We start from the raw sequence: 24,959 nt of genomic DNA, 5'->3' as shown, positions 1-24,959 counted from the left end.
CCTGGGATGGTGTTGGGGTTGGGGAGAAGGAGGCAGAGAGACTTAGCTAGTTGCTACGTATAACAGTCCTGGGATGGTGTTGGGGTTGGGGAGAAGGAGGCAGAGAGACTTAGCTAGTTGCTACGTATAACAGTCCTGGGATGGTGTTGGGGTTGGGGAGAAGGAGGCAGAGAGAGTTAGCTAGTTGCTACGTATAACAGTCCTGGGATGGTGTTGGGGTTGGGGAGAAGGAGGCAGAGAGACTTAGCTAGTTGCTACGTATAACAGTCCTGGGATGGTGTTGGGGTTGGGGAGAAGGAGCCAGAGAGAGTTAGCTAGTTGCTACGTATAACAGTCCTGGGATGGTGTTGGGGTTGGGGAGAAGGAGGCAGAGAGAGTTAGCTAGTTGCTACGTATAACAGTCCTGGGATGGTGTTGGGGTTGGGGAGAAGGAGCCAGAGAGAGTTAGCTAGTTGCTACGTATAACAGTCCTGGGATGGTGTTGGGGTTGGGGAGAAGGAGGCAGAGAGAGTTAGCTAGTTGCTACGTATAACAGTCCTGGGATGGTGTTGGGGTTGGGGAGAAGGAGGCAGAGAGACTTAGCTAGTTGCTACGTATAACAGTCCTGGGATGGTGTTGGGGTTGGGGAGAAGGAGGCAGAGAGAGTTAGCTAATTGCTACGTATAACAGTCCTGGGATGGTGTTGGGGTTGGGGAGAAGGAGGCAGAGAGAGTTAGCTAGTTGCTACGTATAACAGTCCTGGGATGGTGTTGGGGTTGGGGAGAAGGAGGCAGAGAGACTTAGCTAGTTGCTACGTATAACAGTCCTGGGATGGTGTTGGGGTTGGGGAGAAGGAGGCAGAGAGGCTTAGCTAGTTGCTACGTATAACAGTCCTGGGATGGTGTTGGGGTTGGGGGGAAGGAGGCAGAGAGAGTTAGCTAGTTGCTACGTATAACAGTCCTGGGATGGTGTTGGGGTTGGGGAGAAGGAGGCAGAGAGAGTTAGCTAATTGCTACGTATAACAGTCCTGGGATGGTGTTGGGGTTGGGGAGAAGGAGGCAGAGAGAGTTAGCTAGTTGCTACGTATAACAGTCCTGGGATGGTGTTGGGGTTGGGGAGAAGGAGGCAGAGAGAGTTAGCTAGTTGCTACGTATAACAGTCCTGGGATGGTGTTGGGGTTGGGGAGAAGGAGGCAGAGAGAGTTAGCTAGTTGCTACCATATGGAGGGGATAAGAGGACTGAAGAAGAGTTGTCTCAGGAGAATGTCAGAGAAAGCTGAAGAAAAGCTGGGAGCACTCATGTCTTGAGTGCTTATCGAGGCAATCAGCGTGTTCCTTTGCGGTACTCTAACATTTCGTTTTTTAATTATTTATGACAAGCAGATGTTCCATCAAGAGGATGTTCAAACCTTGAGAAGAAAAATAGGGGGGGGGAGTAAAGAACAGAATCAAACTTTTCTTGATCGATGTTCGGGCTCGAAGCACCTTGTGGTCGTACCTTACTGCGGGAGACGACAGGGGCTCCAATACGGCCTTATTCAATAACTCACTTGAGGTATTCAGCCTATGACATGCGTCCCAGCTGATATTTACGAGTGTACCCCGGGAGCAAGGAACGGGCCCCTCAACCAAAAAGACGTCAAAATAAGAGATGAACGAGGCAGCTAAAATGTCCACACCTCTCCTATCCACTGGCAGTAAATCCCGCTATTCCACAGGTACATATTAGCATGTGGTAATAAACTCACTATAAACCATAATTGAATGAGCAGTAGGTTTGTGTTCACAGATATTATTTTTCCTGCTGTGCTTATCATAATATATTTGCTGGCATTACAACTAGTCAGCAGCATTTTGCTGCTCATAAAAAAAAGCATACACATATTTATTATATATATATATTTTTAAAAAGCATATACGTATTTTTTTAAATCGCTGATTCGTACCTTTGAAATATACTATCACATAAACTGTAAGTGGGTACAGAGAGACATTATTTACTATTTTTGGAAAGGTTTTATTAAATGGAATGAACATGACTCATCAGGCACCACTCAGCCCCTTGATGAAGGCTGCAGTATACTGTATCTGCTGAAAAAGTGTTTTATCTAGAAATCAATTAAAGTGTTTTGTAAATCAAAGTAAGGATGCAAAAGTTGTTCCTCCTTCTTCTGAAGCCTACTGGCTTCTCTGGTGATATCTGATGAAACATTCCTGATTTTATGTAGAAATCAGTCACTGTATTTTCATATGCAAGTAAACAACTTACCCCTCCACCAGAGTCCTGTTGGCCAGACGGATCCCTTGTTCTCACAGGACGTTAGACTCAGGCAGAGGGACCCGGATGTGTCTGGACACATCACCCAGCCTCTTCTTAAACTCCTCAAACTCCTGAGGAATAGAAAAACCAGAACATTTATTTGTTTATTTTTTTTGGTCAACTGATAAATATTTTACAAAGACATCATTCTGGGTTTCACGACTAGTGGGCTATATTTTAAAGCAGAGATACTTTCATTAGTATTGTTGATTGTACTTTTTATTTTGTGTGTTGATGAGCTAACACCCAGTTCTACAGCTGAGCTGGTGAATAATGTTAGTCGACATGAGTTCTCATTAACACAGTTGAGCAGACATCCATCCAAACTTTCAGCCCTCACATACTCCCCCTGCACCACAGATGTCCTAGCAACCCTTGCCATACAAGATGGCTGCTGGCCGCGCTCCATTCCAACATGAGCAGCAGAGACACATCAGTCATGGACGTGTTGATGCAGCTGGTCAGGCCTTTTTCATTTTTCTTTAATTTCACCAAAAAATATATGTTGCTTTTTAGACACAAAGACCCATCGCTCTGACGCTCTCCATATGCCAAAAGCTACATGTTTCACCGTGTTCTTACATCTTGGTTGTTGCTGATACAAACGCCACAATAGTACAGACTGGGGTGTCAGAAAAAGGTGAAATGTTTTCCTCACTCACTACCAGAAGCTTGTACGCTTGTTAGACAGTCTGCAATTTTCAATTAGATTTGAATGGAGGTAATTATGGTGAAGGGTGGAGTGGTTCATGTTGGCAAACTGCAGAACACCGGAAAGGGAATTGAAGGTGACACATTTTTCACTAAAAAGGTTGTACAAGTTTGTCATGCTCTGGCCTTAGTTATCTTTTTTATTTTGTTATTATTTTGGTTAGGTCAGGGTGTGACAGGGGGTATTTATGTGTTTTGTCTGGTCCAGGGTTTTTTGTATGTTTATGGGGCTGTTTCCTTTCTAGGTAGTTTGTAGGTCTATGGTTGCCTAGATTGGTTCTCAATTAGAGGCAGCTGTCTATCGTTGTCTCTGATTGGGAACCCTATTTAGACAGCCATATTCTGTGGGTATTTTGTGTGTGATTGTCTACTGTCTTTGTGTCATTGCACCAGATAGGACTGTTTCGGTTTTCACTTGTTTTGTATTTTGTAGTGTTCTCGTTTATCATCGATATTAAAGATGTCGAACACTAACCACGCTACATTTTGGTCCTCCTATCCTTCAGCGGAAGAAAACCGTCACAAAGGTCTGACTGGCAGAATTCACGAGGAGAAAAAAATGCATCTGAAAATCATCATACAGTCATAAACCTAAAAATGGATTTCCTCACACATTATTTTGATGCATGAAAGTACCCAAGGACTGCATTCAATGTATTTTCAAACAACAAATGTGTGCCATCAAACGCTCACATTTTGAATAGCCTGGTTTGTACATGAGACAACGTCAGTACCCCGACACAATTTCCAATCTAAATGCAAATATATGCCAATATTGGATGCTAATATTCAACACAAACTCATGAATACAACAAACATAATCTCCTCTAAAATACAACCCTGTATCAATAACTTGTCAATCATAGACCATACTGTAGTGATGCATGGGTTGACTCATAACCCGCAGTTCCCCGCGCTTATATCCACGGGGCGGGTGGGTTTAGGGTCATTAAATATTGTGTGGGTGAAGGGTGGGTGGCGGGTGGGCGGCCGGGCTGAATAAAAAGAAAACAATACCTTTAAAAAATCCATAAAAGTGTAATTATTGTGTAATTTATATCTATAGGCTACGTTGAAGTTTTTATTTAATTATTTTAGGCCATCTGGCATTAGTGCATCAGCCTAAGCTTTAGGGACCAACTGTACGCACGCCGAATAACCTACACGCCAACCGCCAAATGCTTTTGGTAACGGGCAGAAAAAGATAACATCGATACACGGAGGCAAAAAGGTCCGAATTTAATTCAAAAAGAGAAAAGCTGTGAAATAGAGAGTTGAACATAAAGAGAAGGGAGGGACAGAAAAGTCATGTTTGGGAAAGATTTTTTGAAGTGGTAAAAGATGATGAAAGCAGTGCCTGCTATGTTATGTGTGATGATTGTGAGGCGCTATACAAATTCGACAGTCACAAGAAGGGACTTCAAATAGGCCTATCGCACGTCAAGGGAACCGTAGCCTACTGTTTAGATGTGTTAAATGGAAACTGAAATCTGGACACTGACTGTAGGTCTATAACCTCTCAGCATTTCTTGCAGTGAAATGATAAACCAAATGTAGGCACATTCTTTGGTGTAGAAATATTATTTATTCATTTCAGATCTTGAGAGAATGTGAATGTGCAGCTAGATACTGTCTGTATAGGTGCTATCTTTATCAGCATCATAAAAGCTGATAGTGCCATATAAAATATGCATCCAAGCCATACTGAAACCTTATCAGAAACATGTTGGGTCGTTTTCACAGCTTTCTATTTCCTTACAACCGGTCAAACTGATGTCTTTCGGAAGTTTTGCACGGAAAAAAAGTTATGTTTTTTGGAGGGTTGAGTTTCTGCATTTTCTCCCAAGTCCCTAAATGTCTTGGCTCTGTGAAAGAAGCAGATGAGAGAAAAGTTGAACTAGATTGAAGTAATTATTCTATCGATTTGTGATATTCTGCTGAGCAAGGGTTTACTTCTAGGACATTTGGCGGCAACATACGTATAATGACAGACGTGAAGCTGCATGTATCTAATTATAGACAAGTTAACTAACAAATAGCCTACTAAAATGTCGAAAATTATAAGCAGAAACATTTAAATCCGTAAAAATGATTGTAGTTTAGAGCACATTTTCTATATTAGTGGGTGAGTGTTGTGTGCAGGCCTCCGATTTTCACGTTATTAAATATAGTCGGGGGGATGGGTTATTAGCAATTGCGGGCAGGTGAACAAACAGCTGACCCGCACACCACTACCATACTATGTCTACCTCAGAAAAAGATTGGATGAGCAGCATACATCTCAGCCTGACCGTTACTCTCATCTTGTCGTGTAAATTAAACTCTTGGCTCCGCTGTGATCATCAATATGGCAAATGCGTTTAAATCAAGTCAGTGAGGCAGACACTTTTCCTCTGACTATTTGGCTTAAACATAATTAGTTTGGCTTAGAGCGGCTTAATAATGCTCGCAGAGAGCTGTCTTCCAGCCAGCCGATCCACAGATCCAGAAAGGTGAGCCTGAGTTTTTCATTAGAATTGGAGGCTGTGTAGTGGTTTGCTCGATGTGGTTCGGGATTTAAAGCTATGGCTGCTCAGACAGAAATGCTTATGCATATATGGGGGATTCTCTTAGCCTCCGCCTCGCAAATAAGGCCCACAGTCACGCTACCACTGCAAAACCCCCATCTGTTCCTCAACACTAGGGCCCCCTCTCTCCGTATGCTCCGGCTTCATGCTCATCACGCCACGCCGAGCCACACGTCCCCATGCAAAATGCATGATGGGATAAGTGGAAGGAATGAATAACGATTTGATACTCATTTGGGAAGAGAACTTTAAGCCTGGAGATAGTTACAGGAGGGGACCTAAGAAACTCACCTTTCCTTAACAAACCTCAAACTTAGCTTCCTGAATCTGCATTAAACTCCCCAAACTTCTTCCGTTATATGAATTATTCAAATCCTAACTGGCAAATAATTGATATCGGAAGACCTCTCGGAGTGGTTACGGGAATGAGAACAGAAAACTTAAAACAAAGATCTCGACATGTTGAAAGAGATTAAAAGTTATCAATGACCTTGTGCTTCCGGAATTACTGGAAAATGTGATTTAAAAAAGAATCCATATTTGAAAGATCTCACTGCATTTCAAATACATTTCCAATAGACAGTCTCAAAAGAGAGGTGTCATCTTTAGTTCCTAACCAGGAAGCCTCGCTGAAAAAAAAATGCCATTGCAACTACAAAAAGTATTTGTGATGTTTTTCTTCCTGCAGTGCAATTGAATGTTTATAGGGGGAATAGGAGAGAGATGGCCATGTATGGGGGATGTGTGGAGCCTAGCTGGTTTCCCTTGAGGTACAGTAAGTGTGCTCTACTGTGGGATCCATAAGAACAGCACATAACCTGAACTACTGTGGTACAAATACAAAGCTGTCCAACTGGGCAACCGCTATAAACTTGCTATAAACAGATAAACAAATGCATTGAAATAGTACTGCCAATCCCTTTTCAAGATAACACAAAATAGTCACGTGGTCTAGCTTAACTAAAATACACAAAAGTATGTGGACACACCATTCAAATTAGAGGATTTGGCTATTTTAGTCACACCTGCTGCTAATCTGTTTATAAAATCGAGCTCACCGCCATGCAATCTCCATAGACAAACACTGGCAATAGAATGGCCCGTACTGAAGAACTCAGTGATTTTCAACGTGGCACAGTTATAAGAGGCCACCTTTCCAACAAGTCAGTTCGTCAAATCTCTGACGAGATCTCTGCAAGAGCTGTTATTGTGAAGTGGAAACGTCTCGGAGCAACAATGACTCCGCCGCGAAATGGTAGGCCACACAAGCTCACAGAACGGGACCGCCGAGTGCTGAAGCGCGTCTGTCCTCAGTTGCAACGCTCACTATCGAGTTCCAAACTGCCTCTGGAAGCAACGTCAGCACAATAACTGTTCGTTGGGAGCTTCATGAAATGGGTTTCCATGGCCAAGTTGCCGCACACAAGCCTAAGATCACCATGTGCAATGCCAAGCGTCGGCTGGAATGGTGTAAAGCTCATTGAACTCTGGAGCAGTGGAAACACTTTCTCTGGAGTGATAAATCATGCTTCACTATTTGGCAGTCCGAAATATCTGGGTTTGGTGGATGCCAGGGGAATGCAACCTGCCCGAATGCATAGTGCCAACTTTAAAGTTTGGTGGAGGAGGAATAATGGTCTGGGGCTGTTTTTCATGGTTTCTGCTAGGCCCCTTATTTCCAGTAAAGGGAAATCCTAACACTACAGCATACAATGACATACTGGATGATTCTGTGCTTCCAACTTTGTGGCAACAGTTTAGGGAAGACCCTTTCCTGTTTCAATGTGACAATGCCCCCGTGCACAAAGCAAGGTCCATACAAACATTGCTTGTTGTGATTGCTGTGGAAGAAATTGACAGGCCTGCACAGAGCCCTGACCTCAACCCCATCAAACAGCTTTTGGATGAATTGCAACGCCGACTGCGAGCCAGGCCTAATCGCCAAACATCAGTGTCCAACCTCACTAACGCTCGTGGCTGAATGGAAGCAAGTCACTGCAGCAATGTTCCAACATCTAGTGGAAAACCTTCCCAGAAGAGTTGAGGCTGTTACAGCAGCAAATGGGGGACCAACTCCATATTAATGCCCATGATTTTGGAATGGGATGTTCAACGAGCAAGTGTCCACATACTTTTGTCCATGTAGTGTAGATGAGATTAGATCTGTGATTGAGTTGTCTGTAGACAATGTAAAGTGCTTTGAGAACAGGGGAAGCTCAGTTTAAATTCAACCCATTAACTACTATGGTAAACTCATCAATCTTCAACAGAGTGAGAGCTACTATACTAAAGCATGCCTTGCATAATCCTGTAGAATATTTATGGTAATTGCTAGTGCCTTGGGGAGATCTTTACTTGGGTTGATATATAACATTTAATGCTATTGTAGTAGGGAACAGTGGGGGAGAGTACCATCCTAGGGGGGAGAGTACATGGGTCACCCCAGGAGAATGACTACTATTTCCTTTGGTAATGGGCTTACAAAGTCTAGGGTCGTTACAGTATGCTTTGCTAAGAAGCAATGTCAATACAGTATATTGTGTGATCTGATATGGTCTGGGGTCTACAGCTCCACCACACAATCAATTCTATTAAAATATATACAGTACCAGTCAAAAGGTTTTGAACACCGACTCATTCAAGGGTTTTCCTTATTTGTACTACTTTCTACATTGTAGAATAATAGTGAAGACATCAAAACTATGAAGTAACACATATGGAATCATGTAATAACCAAAAAAGGGTTAAACAAATCAAATTCAAATCAAATTCTTCAAAATTGACACCCTTTGCCTTGATGACAGCTTTGCACACTGTTGGCATTTTCTCAATCAGCTTCATGAGGTAGTCACCTGGAATGCATTAACGCATTAACAGGTGTGCCTTGTTAAAAGTTCATTTGTGTAATTTCTTTCCTTAATGCATTTGAGCCAATCAGTTGTGTTGTGACAAGTTAGGCGTGGTATACAGAAGATGGTGTTTTACCAAATAAATCCATATTATGGCAAGAACAGCTCAAATAAGCATTACTTCAAGACAGGTCAGTCAATTTGGAAAATTGCAAGAAATGTGAAAGTTCCTTCAAGTGTAGTCACAAAAAAGATAAAGCTTTGTGATGAAACTGTCTCTCATGAGGACCACCTCTGGGAAGACCCAGAGGTATCTCTGCTGCAGAGCATATGTTCATTAGAGTTACCAGCCTCAGAAATTGCAGCCCAAATAAATGCTTCACAGAGTTCAAGTAACAGACACATCTCAACATCAACTGTTCAGAGGAGACTGTGTGAATCAGGCCTTTATGGTCAAATTGCCGCAAAGAAAGAAACACAAGCAATTAGACCAGTGGAAATATGTCCTTTGGTTTGGTAAGTCCAAATTTGAGATTTTTAGTTCGAACAGCCATGTCTTTGTGAGACGCAGATTAGGTAAACAGATGATCTCCGCATGTGTGGTTCCCACCGTGAAGCATAGAGGTTGAGGTGTGATGGTGCTTTGCTGGTGACTTTGTAATTTATTTAGAATTCAAGGAACATTTAACCAGCATGGCTACCACAGCATTATGCAGCGATACGCCATCCCTTCTGGTTTGTGCTGTTGGGTTCTGAGAATATGAAATATACTTATTCATGTCACTGAGGGAGAGAGGGTAATGTATAACATTTACATTATGTCAGAATATGTTATTATTAGCTATCAGGGATCCTATGGGAGGGATACTCTGGGAGGAGAAGAGACACAGTCTGGTACCAGGCACCATGATAGCCGTGTGTTGAGTGTAGGGGAGCGATCACATGTTGACGGCATTGATAAGGGGAGAGAGCCATGGATTAGTGATGGACGGGGGCTGAGATCAGGTCAGGTCACGTTAAGGGTGAAACAAAAGTTTATGGCCAATATCACTTAGTGTCCTGCCTAGCAGTAAAGAATTATGTTTTATACAGATGTGTAGGAGGAGACTCAGCCTTGAGGAACGGTTAAATATCAGTGCTTGTGTGAAAATGTCTTTGTCTAATGCAGCTGTATTGACCCTCTGGGAGAATAAACTTGGTTAAGCTTTCATAGTGTCCATTGAGTTTTATACTCTGAGAATTAGAACCTACAACAGGACAATGATCCGACACACCTCGAGGCTGTGTAAGGGCTAGTTGACCAAGAAGGAGAGTGATGGAGTGCTGCATCAGATGACCTGGCCTCCACAATCACCGACCTCAACCCAATTGAGATGGTTTAAAATGAGTTTGACCGCAGAGTGAAGGAAAAGCAGTGCTCAGCATATGTGGGAACTCATTCAAGACTGTTGGAAAAGGGTGGCTACTTTGAAGAAATTAAAATATAACATATAAATTCAGCAAAAACATAAACATCCTCTCGCTGCCAACTGCGTTCATTTTCCACAAACTTAACATGTGTAAATATTACCAGTTCCACAGACATGTGCCTAACATAAATTAAATAGTGTGTCCCTGAACAAAGGGGGGGGGGGGGGTCAAAGTCAAAAGTAACAGTCAGTATTTGGTGTTGCCACCAGCTGCATTAAGTTCTACAGTAAATCTCCTCCTCATTGACTGCACCAGATTTGCCAGTTCTTGCTGTGAGATGTTACCCCACTCTTCCACCAAAGCACCTGCAAGTTTCTGAACATTTCTGGGGGGAATGGCCCTAGCCCTCACCCTCTGATCCAACAGGTCCCAGACGTGCACAACGGGATTGAGATCCGGGCTCTTCACTGGCCATGGAAGAACACTGACATTCCTGTCTTGCAGGAAATCACGCACAGAACGAGCAGTATGGCTGGTGGCATTGTCATGCTGGAGGGTCATGTCAGGATAAGCCTTCAGGAAGGGTACCACATGAGGGAGGAGGATGTCTTCCCTGTAATGCACAGCGTTGAGATTGCCTGCAATGACAACCACCTCAGTCCGACGATGCTGTGACACCCCGCCCCAGACCATGACGGACCCTCCACATACAAATCGATCCCACTCCAGAGTACAGGCCTCAGTGTTATGCTCACTCCTTCGACGATAAACGCGAATCCGACCCTTACCCCTGGTGAGACAAAACCGCGACTCGTCAGTGAATAGCACTTTTTGCCAGTCCTGTCCGGTCCAGCGACGGTGGGTTTGTGCCCATAGGCGACGTTGATGCCGGTGATGTCTGGTGAGGACCTGCCATACAATAGGCCTACCAGCCCTCAGTCCAGCCTCTCTCAGCCTATTGCGGACAGTCTGAGCACTGATGGAGGGATTGTCCCGCGGTTGTGATGATCGGATGTACCAATTCTGTGCAGTTGTTGTTACACATGGTCTGCCACTCCGTGCTGTCTCCCTGTAGCACTGTCTTAGGCGTCTCACAGTACGGACATCGCAATTTAATGCCCTGGCCACATCTGCAATCCTCATTCCTCCTTATAGCATGCCTAAGGCATGTTCACGCAGATGAGCAGGGACCCTGGGCATCTTTCTTTTTGTGTTTTTCAGAGTCAGTAGAAAGGCCTCTTTAGTGTCCTAAGTTTTCATAACTGTGACTTTAATTGCCTACCATCTGTAAGCTGTTAGTGTCTTAACTTCTTGGTGACAGGGTGGCAGTATTGAGTAGCATGGATGAATAAGGTGCCCAGTAGTATTGGATAGAAAACACTCTGAAGTTTCTAAAACTGTTTGAATGATGTCTGTGAGTATAACAGCACTCATATGGCAGGTGAAAACCTGAGAAAAATCCAACCAGGAAGTGGGAAATCTGAAGTTTGTAGTTTTTCAATTCTTTGCCATTCCAGTGTAAATGGGGTCATATTGCACTTCCTACGGCTTCCACTAGATGCCAACAGTCTTTAGAACATTGTTTTGAGCTTCTACTGTGAAGTGGGGGTGGATGAGAGGGGATTGAGCCAGGTGTCTGGCAGAGTGCCACAGGCTCTGAGGCGCAGTCACAAGAGAGTTAGCTCTCGTTCCATTGCTCTTCTAGAGACATATGAATTCTCCGTTTAGAGCATTATTGAACATTTATGATAAAAACATCCTAAAGATTGATTCTATACTTAGTTTGACAAGTTTCTAAGGGCTATAATATAACTTTTTGAAATTTTCGTCCGACGTTCGACTGGACCTGAACGTGCGTTTGGATTTGTTTACCAAACGTGCTAACAAAAGAAGCTATTTGGACATAAATTATGAACTTTATCGAACAAATCAAACATTTATTGTGGAACTGGGATTCCTGGGAGTGCATTCTGATGAAGATCATTAAAGGTAAGTGAATATTTATAATGCTATTTCAACAATGTTGACGACACAATATGGTGGATATCTTTTTGGCGGCTTTGTTGTCTGAACGCTGTAATAAGATTATTGCATGCTTTACTTTTTCCCGTAAAGTCTTTTTAAAATCTGACATAGCGGTTGCATTAAGAAGAAGTATATCTCTAATTCCATGTATAACACTTGTATTTTCATCAACATTTATGAGTATTTCTGTGAATTGATGTGGTTCTCTGCACAATCACCGCATGTTTTAGAACTACTGAATGTAACGTGCCAAAGTAAAATGAGATTGTTTTATATAAATATGCACTTTATCGAACAAAACATACATGTATTGTGTAAAATGAAGTCCTATGAGTGTCATCTGATGAAGATCATCAAAGGTTAGTGATTAATTTGATCTCTATTTGTGCTTTTTGGCTGGAAAAATGGCTGTGTTTTTCTGTGAGTTGGTGGTGACCTAACATAATCGTTTGTGGTGCTTTCGCTGTAAAGCATTTTTGAAATCAGACGCTGTGGCTGGACGAGAATTGTATCTTTAAAATGGTGTAAAATACTTGTATGCTTGAGGAATTTTAATTATGAGATTACTGTTGTTTTGAATTTGGCGCCCTGCACTTTCACTGGCTTTTGGCGAGTTGGGATGCTACCGTCCCACATATCCCAGAGAGGTTTTAACAATCGTTCCACAGATGCATGTTCATGTATTGTTTATGGTTCATTGGATAAGCATGGGAAACAGTGTTTAAACCCTTTACAATGAAGATCTGTGAAGTTGTTTGGATTTTTACGAATTATCTTTGAAAGACAGGGTCCTGAAAAAGGGATGTTTCTTTTTTTGGTTTCTACATGATTTCACATGTGTTATTTAACAATGTAGAAAATAGTTCAAATAAAGAAAAACGTTTTGAATGAGTACGTGTGTCCAAACTTTTGACTGGTACTGTATAGAAATAAATACATTTTAAAGGAATTGTTATATTTATCTACTTCGTTATAGAGACAAACCTCTTTTTCAGGTTAAGCCAAGTCAGCTCTACATAAACTCATTGGGCATGATTGTGTGACACCGCCACTATGTTTCAGAGGCCAGCATGCGTTCTATATGTGGAGTTTACAGCTTCTTAGGGTTATTACAGAAAATATATACAGGAAAATCAGCCATGAACCCTGATCCATCACTGTATTATTACAGCAATGACATGACAAACGGACATGACCTTATGAAGTAATCCATTACAGGAATATACACATACACGTCCTTCACCATATTTTAGTCATTACCTTTACGCATACTAAAACATACATGCCACATTACCTTTAACAGGACGTCCACGTACACATTGTGCTGCGACATTATCTCCCTAATGTCCCACTTAACTGCAGCCATCAGCAGCAGCATCTGTTCGTAGTCTAAAGCCTTGGCCGCCACGACCCAGCATATGGGTTTACGTAGCTCGCTGGCCGTGGAGACAGTCTATAAGCGAATGACAAGGAGAATGGTATAAACAAGGACAGTGTGTGTGTCATAAATGGCACCCTACTCCCTTCATAGTGCACTACTTTTGATCAGGGCCCTGGTCAGAAGTAGTGATGTATACTGTATGTGGAATAGTGTTCCATTTAGGACGCATCCATAAACAAGGACAGTGTCAATTCAATACTCACTCGGTATATTTTACTCAGTGTACAAAGTAAGTAAGGACAGAAAAAGTGAAAAACGTTCAGTAGAAAGATTTGAGAATGTTCAAATGTTATTTTCTCCAGGCATTTAACTTTAGAAAGTGTAAAATCGTTTGGGGTAGATATTGATTTTGAGTCCCTTTTTGAAAATGTGAAACTCTGACACACCCTCAAGACTCTGTAATGGTACACACACGTTGAAAAACATCAAGCTGATAGAGAAGAGTTTGTGGTCAACAGTCATTTCCACTCTCACTGATAAGGTCATGTGTGTCAGAGGAGATCGCAACCACTAGTTAATAACATGACAGCTGAAAACAGTTGTTCCGTTTAAAGAAGCAATAAAACTGGCCTTCTTTAGACTAGTTGAGTATCTGGAGCATCAGCATTTGTGGGTTCGATTACAGGCTCAAAATGGGAGTAGTACACATCATTGTACGAGATCTACAGTTTCTTGGCAATGTCTCACATGGAACAGCCTTCATTTCTCAGAACAAGAATAGACTGACGACTTTCAGAAGAAGGGTCTTTGTTTCTGGCCATTTTGAGCCTGTAATCGAACCCACAAATGCTGATACTCAACTAGTCTAAAGAAGGCCAGTTTTATAGCTTCTTTAATCAGAACAACTGTTTTCAGATGTGCTAACATAATTGCAAAAGTGTTTTCTAATGATCAATTAGCCTTTTAAAATGATAAACTTGGATTAGCTAACACAACGTGCCATTGGAAGACAGGAGTGATGGTTGCTGATAATGGGCCTCTGTACACCTATATTCCATACAAAATCAACTGTTTCCATATACAATAGTCATTTACAACATTAACAATGTCTACACTGTATTTCTGATCAATTTGATGTTATTTTAATGGACAAAAAAGTTCATTTTTTTCAAAAACAAGGACATTTCTAAGTGACCACAAACTTTTGAACGATAGTGTAGGGTGCGTTTGTAATTTGGCATCCTAATCCCTATAACGGGTAGGCAACTAGATTCAGCCACTGGTCTATTTTTGTTGGCGTAAATGGTCGGGGGGGGCGGGTGATAATTATAATAATTTGTACACTTAAAAATTGTTCACAATTAACCGCAAAAAGAGATTGTATTTGAAAATAACAATAATTTCATACCTTGATGACATTGAGAAAAGATCACATACGTCTCGTGCCATTCGGATTGTGCCCCTGTGCACTTTTTAGGTAATAGGGTGCCATTTGGGATACATCCATAGAGTTGTGGACTGACTGACCTGTGAGTAGAACTGCTGGAGGAACGGCTTCTTGGCTGCAGGCATCATAGTATCCAGGTGAGACTGAAGGGACTCAAACTGCTCGGCCAGAAACACCCTGGGAAGAGAGGCAGAGAGTGAAATCAGTACAGACTTTTAGCTAGGCGGATAGGCCCACCAAATCAGAGATTGAAGCAGTGTTAGAGGGGTAGGAGGGGAGAGGGGAGCAGGGGCATTAGCTGAATGGATTGGGATATTGCAGACAGACCATTTTCCCCTTTCTCTCCTGAGCTTTAGAAACTTCTCTTGATCCCCTGTGCTTGTTAATGAGGTAGTTTCAGTCCTAGCATTAGATGGAGGTGGAAGGGTGTAGGAGGTACAGTAGCTAGAAATGGAGCTTTGGCCAGGTCATAATGCACCTTCTTGTTGGTTTAAATCAGCACCATATCAGGCCATGAAGCCTAAAACAGTGGGAGTATTTACCTTCACTGGGTTTTCATCTCTACAGCTATACATTAACAAACACTGAGCCACATAGAATAGTTATGGGGGAAAAAACGATGAATTAAAATCAATAGAAACAAAAATAAAAGCTAATCCAGTGTAAAAATGGGGGGGATTGAAGACATTTTTCAAATGTGTCAGAATGATCAACGCTTTTATTATCCTTTTAAATGTTTTACATAAACAAAATTCAAGAAAATGAGTTCAGTTAAATGATGGGCAGAGAGTCAACTGAGTGTGCAAATCTGGTGATAAGCGTTAATGACTGGCCGTGCGACAAGGCCAACGCAAGGCAAGGGGAAGGCATAGAGATGAATGTATGGTAACTGTTAAATAAACAATATTGTATACTACGGACTAGGGATGTGTCCCAAATTACACCCTGTTTTCTATATAGTGCACTACTTTTGACACACACGGCTCTGGTCAAAAGTCGTACACCATGAAGAGAATAGGGTGCCATTTAGGATACATTCTAGGGCAGCAGGAAATGCTATTTAGTAGGCTGGAGCTGGAGCCAAAAGTTCAGTTGGGAAGAGATACGTATGAAAGAGAAGGAGAGAATGAATCGAAATCGTTTAGCCATGGACCAACAGTTGCACTTGCAAGGTTTTTCATTTGGTGAAGCAACACGCCCCCTTCAGATGTTAGAGAAAGGAACGAAACATGTGAATGTCTGTTATGTGTAATCCAAGATGATCCTTACATAACCACATTGTGTTGACACATTCTTTATTAATAAGTGCTTGTTGCAGTAGAAACTACCTGCCTACTGAGAAGTAATTGAAAGCGGGCCTGAAACACGTCGAAACGAATTGCAAATCTATGTGGGCCAAATAAATGAGTATCTAGGACAAAATTAGAACCTCAACAAAGACCATTACCTTTCCAGATTGCATTACACTCAACCATCAAACATTAACGAGCGCAAGTGATGTCCAATATGCCACGAGACATACACACAGCTTGCTCCTCCCTTTAATATGACAACATTCCCACAAAAGAGTGGGCAAACACGTTTTTTTTTTGATGGGCTCGAAAAATTGCATTATCTGTGAGTTGTCAGCCCACCATGACCACAAATCTCATGGTTACCACAGGGAGAGATAACAAGCAGAGCCCTGACATTTATCGGGTTATGCCTATATAAATTTAGACAATGACAAGAGGCACTTATCTTTCACAACTATAATCTTGATCTTTGCTCAGGGCCCTGGGGTGGCGGGCCCTCATTGATTATTCCATTAAAGCATGGCTAAATGAGCTGTTAAAGATAGAGCAGCCCTTTACGAGGCTCCCATAGTCAGTAATGGCTTTATTCAAAATGGCGTATTGTATGCTGAGCATGTCTGGGTGCTAGGACAGAGGGGTTAGGTGGTGTGTAAGCCCCTTCCACCGCTACAGTAACTGCTCTGTGGGGTGGGGCATCCACACAATTACACACAGGGCTAGACAGCTGTATGTCTTCTCCCCTAAGGACCATTCTGTTCTTCCTTCCTTTAAAACCCCTTAAGAGCCTAAGCCCTGATCTCTTAAACAGTGAAAACAGTAGTTACTTCAAAAGTTTCTCCCAATCGGATTTTGAAATGTTACAGCCTACAATCATAACATTTGTCTCCCGGAGTGTGGAGGACAGTGGGTTGCTCAGCAACAGGCCCCAGCGAAACAGGCACAGGGGCAGGGCAGAGACTTTTATTACAGTAATGATGAGGATAATGCACATTTTTGTTTGACCAAATCATTGTTTGGAGTGAGGTGAGCGTGTAGAATGTCCAGCTTGCATCGATGCTACCAATACAGTTTATAACTCGCACAGCCAATTCAGAGTGTCACACTCTGGAGCTCTGTGAATAATTTAATTTGGAACGACCCTCAGTGGCCACCACCCTCTAGGGACTTCTAAAGAGATATAAACAGGATTTCAAATGGGGGTCTAAAGACCATCTTTTACAGTGACTCTGTTGCGACCACCCTCTGGGCCTGGCCGTAGAGTATCTCACTGGCTGTCAGAACAACCAGCTGGCTGAGGTGAGGGCTGGGCACCTTCTCCTTCCTCTCCTCTACCCTGGATGCTGGAACCACCTTCCCCCAGAGACTCCTATAACAGGGGGACAGAGAGAGGGAATAGTTAGCTTGACTTGCTCCTTCCTCCCACACACAGAGAGCGGAGAGTTAGACCACAGATACTCAGAGAAGGGGACAGACACATTCACTTTGAGATAACAGGGAGACAGAGAGACTGAGGGAGAGACAGAGAGAGAGAGAAAGGAAAGGGGGGATACCTAGTCAGTTGTACAACTGAATGCATTCAACTGAAATGTGTCTTCTGCATCAGAGAGGTGTGGGGGGGGGGGCTGCCTTAATAGACATCCACATCATCGGTGCCCGGAGAACAGTAGATTAACTGCTCTGCTCAGAATGATAGTTTTTTAACTTGCCAGCTCTGGGATTCGATCCAGCAACCTTTCGGCTACTGGCCCAATGCTCCTAACCGCCAGGCTACCTGCCGCCCAGAGTGAGTGAGTCAGTGAGTGAGAAAGAAAGACATACAGGGAAACACCAGTTAGCTTTGAAAGATCAGTGACAGAGAGAGAGAGGGATAGATGAGCTGGCTTTGACAGACCAGGAGACACAGAGATAGACATTCTTTGGATACAGGCTAATAGCACCACAGACATTAGCTCAGTGGCCAACTGTTAAAGCTGGATCAGTGAGCTATGACCACAGACTATATCAGCCAGATATGAGAGTTGATTTTACCACAGAGCTCCAACTGTGAGCTACAGCAGTAAGATACAATTATTTACAGTACCAGTCAAAAATGTGGACACACCTACTCATTCAAGGGTTTTTCTTTATTTTAACTATTTTCCACATTGCAGAATAATAGTGAAGACATTAAAACTATGAAATAACACATATGGAATCATGTAGTAAACAAAAAAAGTGTTAAACAAATCAAAATATATTTTATATATTTTATCCTTGAGCATCTTCAAATTAGCCATCCTTTTTGCCTTGATGACAGCTTTGCACACTCTTGGCATTCTCTCAACCAGCTTCATGAGGAATGCTTTTCCAACAGTCTTGAATGAGTTTCCATGCTGAGCATTTGTTGGCTGCTTTTCCTTCACTCTGCAGTCCAACTCATCCCAAACCATCTCAATAGGGTTGAGGTCGGGTGATTGTGGAGGCCAGGTTATCTGATGCAGCACTCCATCACTCTCCTTCTTGGTAAAATAGCCCTTACACATCCTGGAGATGTGTTTTGGGTCATTGTCCTTTTGAAAAACAAATGATAGTCCCACTAAGCGCAAACCAAATGGGATGGTGTATCGCTGCATAATGCTGTGGTAGCCATGCTGGTTAAGTGTGCCTTGAATGCTCAATAAATCACTCACAGTGTCACCAGGAAAGCACCATCACACCACCTCCTCCATGAGTCACGGTAGGAACCACACATGCGGAGATCATCCGTTCGTTTTCACTGGTACTGTATACAGTGCCTTGCGAAAGTATTCGGCCCCCTTGAACTTTGCGACCTTTTGCCACATTTCAGGCTTCAAACATAAAGATATAAAACTGTATTTTTTTGTGAAGAATCAACAACAAGTGGGACACAATCATGAAGTCGAACGACATTTATTTGATATTTCAAACTTTTTTAACAAATCAAAAACTGAAAAATTGGGCTTTTTTGCAAAGCAATGAAGACGGCACGTGTTTCCTTGTAGGTAACCAGGATTGACAGAGGATGAACAATGATTCCAAGCACCACCCTCCTTTTGAAGCTTCCAGTCTGTTATTTGAACTCAATCAGCATGACAGAGTGACCTCCAACCTTGTCCTCGTCAACACTCACACCTGTGTTAACGAGAGAATCACAGACATGATGTCAGCTGGTCCTTTTGTGGCATGGATGAAATGCAGTGGAAATGTTTTTGGGGGATTCAGTTCATTTGCATGGCAAGGAGGGACTTTGTTATTAATTGCAATTCATCTGATCCCTCTTCATAACATTCTGGAGTATCAGCAAATTGCCATCATTGTCACGATCGTCGTAAAGAGGAGGCCAAAGCGCAGCGTCGTGTAAATGCATGATTTAATGATTAGACGGGAAAAAAAACACAAAGTACACTAAAACAAACAAACAAACTAACTAACTAACCAGACGAATGTGACCGCTATAGAAACTGAGTGCTAACATGCAACATAACATAGACATAAACCCACAAACTACAATACAACACAGGCTACCTAAATATGGTTCCCAATCAGAGACAACGACAAACACCTGCCACTGATTGAGAACCATATCAGGCCAAAACACATAGAAATAGACAAACTAGACATACAACATAGAATGCCCACTCCTATCATACCCTGACCAAACAAAACATAGAAACAAACAACGAAAATCATGGTCAGAGTGTGACAATCATACAAACTGAGGCAGTAGACTTAAAATTAATATTTGTGTCATTCTCAAAACTTTTGTCCACGACTGTACTGTATTCTACACGATCTACTGCATCTTGCCTATGCCGCACGCCATCGCTCTTCCATATATTTCTATGTATATATTCATCCCTTTACATTTGTGTGTATTTGTGTGTATAAGGTAGTTGTTGTGAATTTGTTAGATTACTTGTTAGATATTACTGTATAGTCGGAACTATAAGCACAAGCATTTCGCTACACTCGCGTTAACATCAGCTAACCATGTGTATGTGACCAATAAAATTGTATTTGATTTCATTTGGATCTGCTATTCAATGCATTTTAATGGGCTAATAGCAGTTAGGCCAAATAAACATTTCATCAAATTTTACTTGTACAATTTTGGGGTGATACTTCAAGGGGTCTTAAAATTCCAAATCAAATAGCAAATTGATCCTTGGTATGACCTTCTTAAAACAATTCCATATAACTAAGTACAGTATAACCCCCCCTGGCTTAGGCAGGGCTTAGACTCTTATGGGTTAATAAGCTCCAGCACATTTCAATCTCACACACACTTTTCTGGCTTTTCTACAGTTGTGAAATTCAGGAGAAAATCAGGCCTGTCCCACAGGCCATGTCCATTAATCATAACAATATAACCCAAGCACTAAAAGACAGAATTCTCAGCAGAAGGCAGAAGAATCACAATATTTTGTTAAGGTTCATCTGAGCCTGATGATGGATCATATGGGCTGTCAAGCTGTGTGTGTGTATCCCTGAAACAACAGAAGCAGAACAGCAGGGGCAAATCAATAGCAATCACATCCAGTAAGTAATGAACAAATGGAAAGCCATTAAACCTGTCCACCATCATCCACTTGCATACATACAGGCTCCATAGTCATCTGGGGAGAAGAACACATCTCAGGTTACCTAATAATACTAAATAGGGTTGCAAAAGTCAAGTAACTTTCGCAAAATGCCTAGGATTTCCTGCTTATTCCTGATCAGAGCCCTAATTCTGATCAGAGCCCTAAGTACCAAACTCTATATAAATCAGTCAAAACATTTAAACATTCAAGAATGAAGGAACATGTGACATTAAACCACTAAATAATTGATCATAAATGGCTAAAATGACCTTTAATTAATTGGTTTGGTAGCTAATTAGATATTATAAATCATGCAAGGCCCAGCGATAGACTAGTGTCCTGTCCAAGGGGTGTAGCCTACTTGTCCATCAAGCTGCCTCACACTACAGAAACAGGAGACAGGCTCCGTTCATCTCGCACAAGCCAAGGTTACTTACTTATGGGCTTGTAATGGGTAGGTAATAGCCCCGTTGGGGCCTAACTAGAGACCAATTATTTATCAATAAAGAGTTATCTGAGTCAACTTAGAAACCATTAATCAGCGATAAGAGGGGCGGATCTAAAGGATGAATGCATGTCAAAGAGTCAGATCAAAGAATAAGAGAACGATTTGCCATTCAGATGAAGTTCGGAGTCGGGTGAAGTTGCCCTGAGACGCTGCTCTTGGGTCACTTTTGCATTTCCCCCACTAATGGTTAAGATTAGGAATGAGGGAGGGAGGGGAAGCTGATCCTAGATTAGTACCTGGAGCGTAATGCTCCTATTGGCAGAACGAGCAGTCAAATATCAAGCCAAAACGTTTTCATGAAAAAAAATGGCAGAATGCTCGGTCACCCATTAACTTCCCTGGGGTTAAATGTGTGTGTCAAATACTAGTTTGACAATCTCTTAGGTAGACTGGTCCCAGATGTGTTTGTGCCATCACATCAACTCCTTTTCACTCATTATCATGCCAAACATGGATTTGACATGATAACACAAACAGATCTGGAACCAAGCTAGTTTTGGGTCGCTAACTTTCCAAATCACATCCACTCCTGTCTAGAGAACCATTAGATGATGCAAGTTAGAAATGTCAGTGCACAATACCTTCACAGAGTAAAACCACTAAACTACGTGCAGTAAACTGAAGCATAAACATGATTAACATCCTGCGCTGGTGGAGTTGATCCAGAAAACCCATTAGATTTCCACTCTATTCTGAGCCCGATTGTGACTCATGATAAAAGCAACACAAAAGTAAAAGTCATTTATGAACTAACTACAACCCAAAACGTCAGCCGAAACTGCTTACCCTCCATTTGCAGAACACAAACAACAAATATTGATTTGTTCTCAACAGAGACTTTTCAGGATTTGTGTGCAAAAAAGGGGAGGGGGGGTATACAGAAGATAACCCTATTTGGTAAAAGACCAAGTCCATTTTATGGCAAGAACAGCTCAAATAAGCAAAGAGAAACAACAGTCCATCATTAATGTAAGACATGAAGGTCAGTCATTACAGAAAATGTCAAGAACTTTGAAAGTTTCTTCAAGTGCAGCCACAAAAACCATCAAGTGCTATGATGAAATTGGCTCTCATGAGGACCGTCACAGGAATGGAAGACCCAGAGTTACCTCTGCTGCAAAGGATATGTTCATTAGAGTTACCAGCCTCAGAAATTGCAGCCCAAATAAATGCTTCACAGAGTTCAAGTAACAGACACATCTCAACATCAACTGTTCAGTGCAGACTGTCAATCAGGCCTTCATGGTCGAATTGCTGCAAAGAAAACACTACTAAAGGATACCAATAATAAGAAGAAACTTGCTTGGGCCAAGAAACACGAGCAATGGACTTTAGACCGGTGGAAACGTGTCCTTTGGTCTGGAGTCCAAATTGGAGATTTTTGGTTCCAACCACACAAACCACTGTCTTTGTGAGACGTGGTGCAGGTGAACAGATGATCTCTGCATGTGTATTTCCCCCGTAAAGCATGGAGGAGGAGGTGTGGTGGTGTGTTGGTGCGTTGCTAGTGACACTGTCTGTGATTTGTTTAGAATTCAAGGCACATTTAACCAGCATGGCTACAACAGCATTCTGCAGCGATAAGTCATCCCATCTGGTTTGTCAAGTGCACAGCAAATGTGGGAACTCCTTCAAGACTGTTGGAAAAGCATTCCAGGTGAAGCTGGTTGAGAGAATGCCAAGAGTGTGCAAAACTGTAATCAATGCAAAGGGTGGCTATTTGAAGAATATCAAATATCAAATATATTTAGATTTGTTTAACGCTTTTTTGGTTACTACATGATGCCATATGTTATTTCATAGTTTTGATGTCTTCACTATTATTCTACAATGTAGAAAATAGTAAACACACTTGTCATTCTACTGACCATGCTCCAAAGGCATAAACAATCACTTTTTATGACGAGGAAATTCTCTCCCTGAAGACTACAGATAAATTATTATATGTCTCTCTTCACATTGCTCATAACTCGGCATAGTTTCTTCCTTTGGATTTAACACGCTATGAAAATCCTGACGACACCCATATGTCACGCCCTGGCCATAGAGAGGCTTTTATTCTCTATTTTGGTTAGGCCAGTGTCATGATGTTGGCCTGGGGGTAGGTTTATGACAGTCATAAATACCTCTTCCCCCCCTTTTCCTCTCTCTTCCCTACTGATGTTACTTTTGCAAAACCCTTGGTTAACATAGAGATTCTGGGAACATCATAAGGTGGGGGGAAATGAACTATATTCTGGTAATCCGACCAATTGAACATATGCAGTGGTACTTAATGAATATGATGTCAGTTTGGTTTGTCATCTGAGACATTCTCATCAATGATAAGATGACAAACTCTACAGTGGAAAGTCTACACATCAAAGTTATCGGATTCACATGGAATTGTTGTTCAATTTAAATGTTTGAATATGAAATGATTTGTGATGGGATGAAATGTGATTTTAGCTTCTAAAATGTGAGATTTGGGTTTTCATAAGATAGGGCTCTGCTCAATCAGTGGCCCGCCCCTGTGAAGGGACATGGACTATAAAACTTTTCAAACACGCCCTCCTCTCCCTTCCTATATAAGCCCTTGACGACAATATAACCTCCTGTTCCGAGGATGTGAGGACGACGGTCCGATGTCAGAATGGTTCAGATAATAACTACAGAACGAAGCCAACATCAGCGTGAGCTTTGGTTGCGAATGGTATGAACTTTTAACTCTTATTCACTACAGAAGTGATACCTCCGAACCGTTGAGTTAGCAACAGCCGCTGCAAACGAGGGTTAGGAAGAAAAAGGCAGAGTATCCCGTCTACCACACAACGACGTTACAACAACGTATTCAATTTACCAGCAGAGACATTCTTCAAAGGACAAAGGACTCAGTTGGGCAACATGGCCTTCCATCTACCACCAACCTACCGAAGCGCAGCTCAGAGTAAATAATTATTGCATTTTCCTTTTCCAAATGGGCGGTAATTTAGAATGCATAAGATACTGTATTTACAATAGCACAGCTTCACCCTTTGTCCCTCAGTCTTCACGCTCTTTCACTCAAACCCAGACCCTTTTCTTTTGTGTAACCAGCTGTCATATCTGTTCCGCCCGCTAGGGACGTTTTTCTTTATGACATAATTTGTAATCAAGTTATGATTGAAATATGTGTATGTGTAATTCTGTGTGATTAGTTAGTTATTTAGTAAATAAATAATTTAACCCAATTTTGTATTGCTGATTCAACTTGTTAGCCAGGGTTCGTGCAGATAACCAAGAATTTACAACTTTCAGATGAGACTGAATTAAGATGACGATTAATATTGACTGCTATTGATGTAAAATATTGATAGGTCTTTAAGAGTTTATTCGGAAGATAACAGCTCTATAAATATTATTTTGTCGTGCCCAGACTCTCTAGTTAATTACATTTACACGATTAGCTCAATCAGGTAATATTAATTACGGAGAAATTATTTTATAGAATAGCATGTCATATCACTTAATCCTGGCATAGCCAAAGACACGACACCAGGGTTTTGGCCGGGTATGGTTCTCAATCAGGGACGGCTGTCTATCGTTGTCTCTGATTGAGAACCATACTTAGGTAGCTCTTGCCCACATGGGTTTTGTGAGTAGTTGTTTCCTGTTTTGTGTTCTGTCACCTTTCAGGACTGTTTCGATTTTCGTTGTTTCACTTGGTTATTTTGTATTTCGTGTTCAGTGATATTAAATTGACATGGACACTTACCATGCTGCGTTTTGGTCTGATCTTTCCTGTTCCTCAGATGAAGAAGATCATTACACCATAAAAACAAAGTCCGGTTTTCTAAGGGAAAGATAAAGAATATGTTTTTTTCCTGACGGTGGGAAGCGTTTGGATTCACACTGTAGCCAATGAAT

General features: G+C 41.8%; 1 pseudogene; it reads right to left on the bottom strand.

Annotated features, from left to right (window-relative positions):
* LOC135551356 (syndetin-like) overlaps positions 1 to 24,959 on the bottom strand; it is a 232,573-nt pseudogene that overhangs the window by 9,066 nt on the left and 198,548 nt on the right.

The sequence above is a fragment of the Oncorhynchus masou genome, chromosome 13 (assembly GCF_036934945.1).
Source record: "Oncorhynchus masou masou isolate Uvic2021 chromosome 13, UVic_Omas_1.1, whole genome shotgun sequence".
NCBI lineage: Eukaryota > Metazoa > Chordata > Actinopteri > Salmoniformes > Salmonidae > Oncorhynchus > Oncorhynchus masou.
The sequence above is the reverse complement of the archived record's forward strand: the minus strand, read 5'-3'. Positions and strand labels throughout refer to the sequence as shown.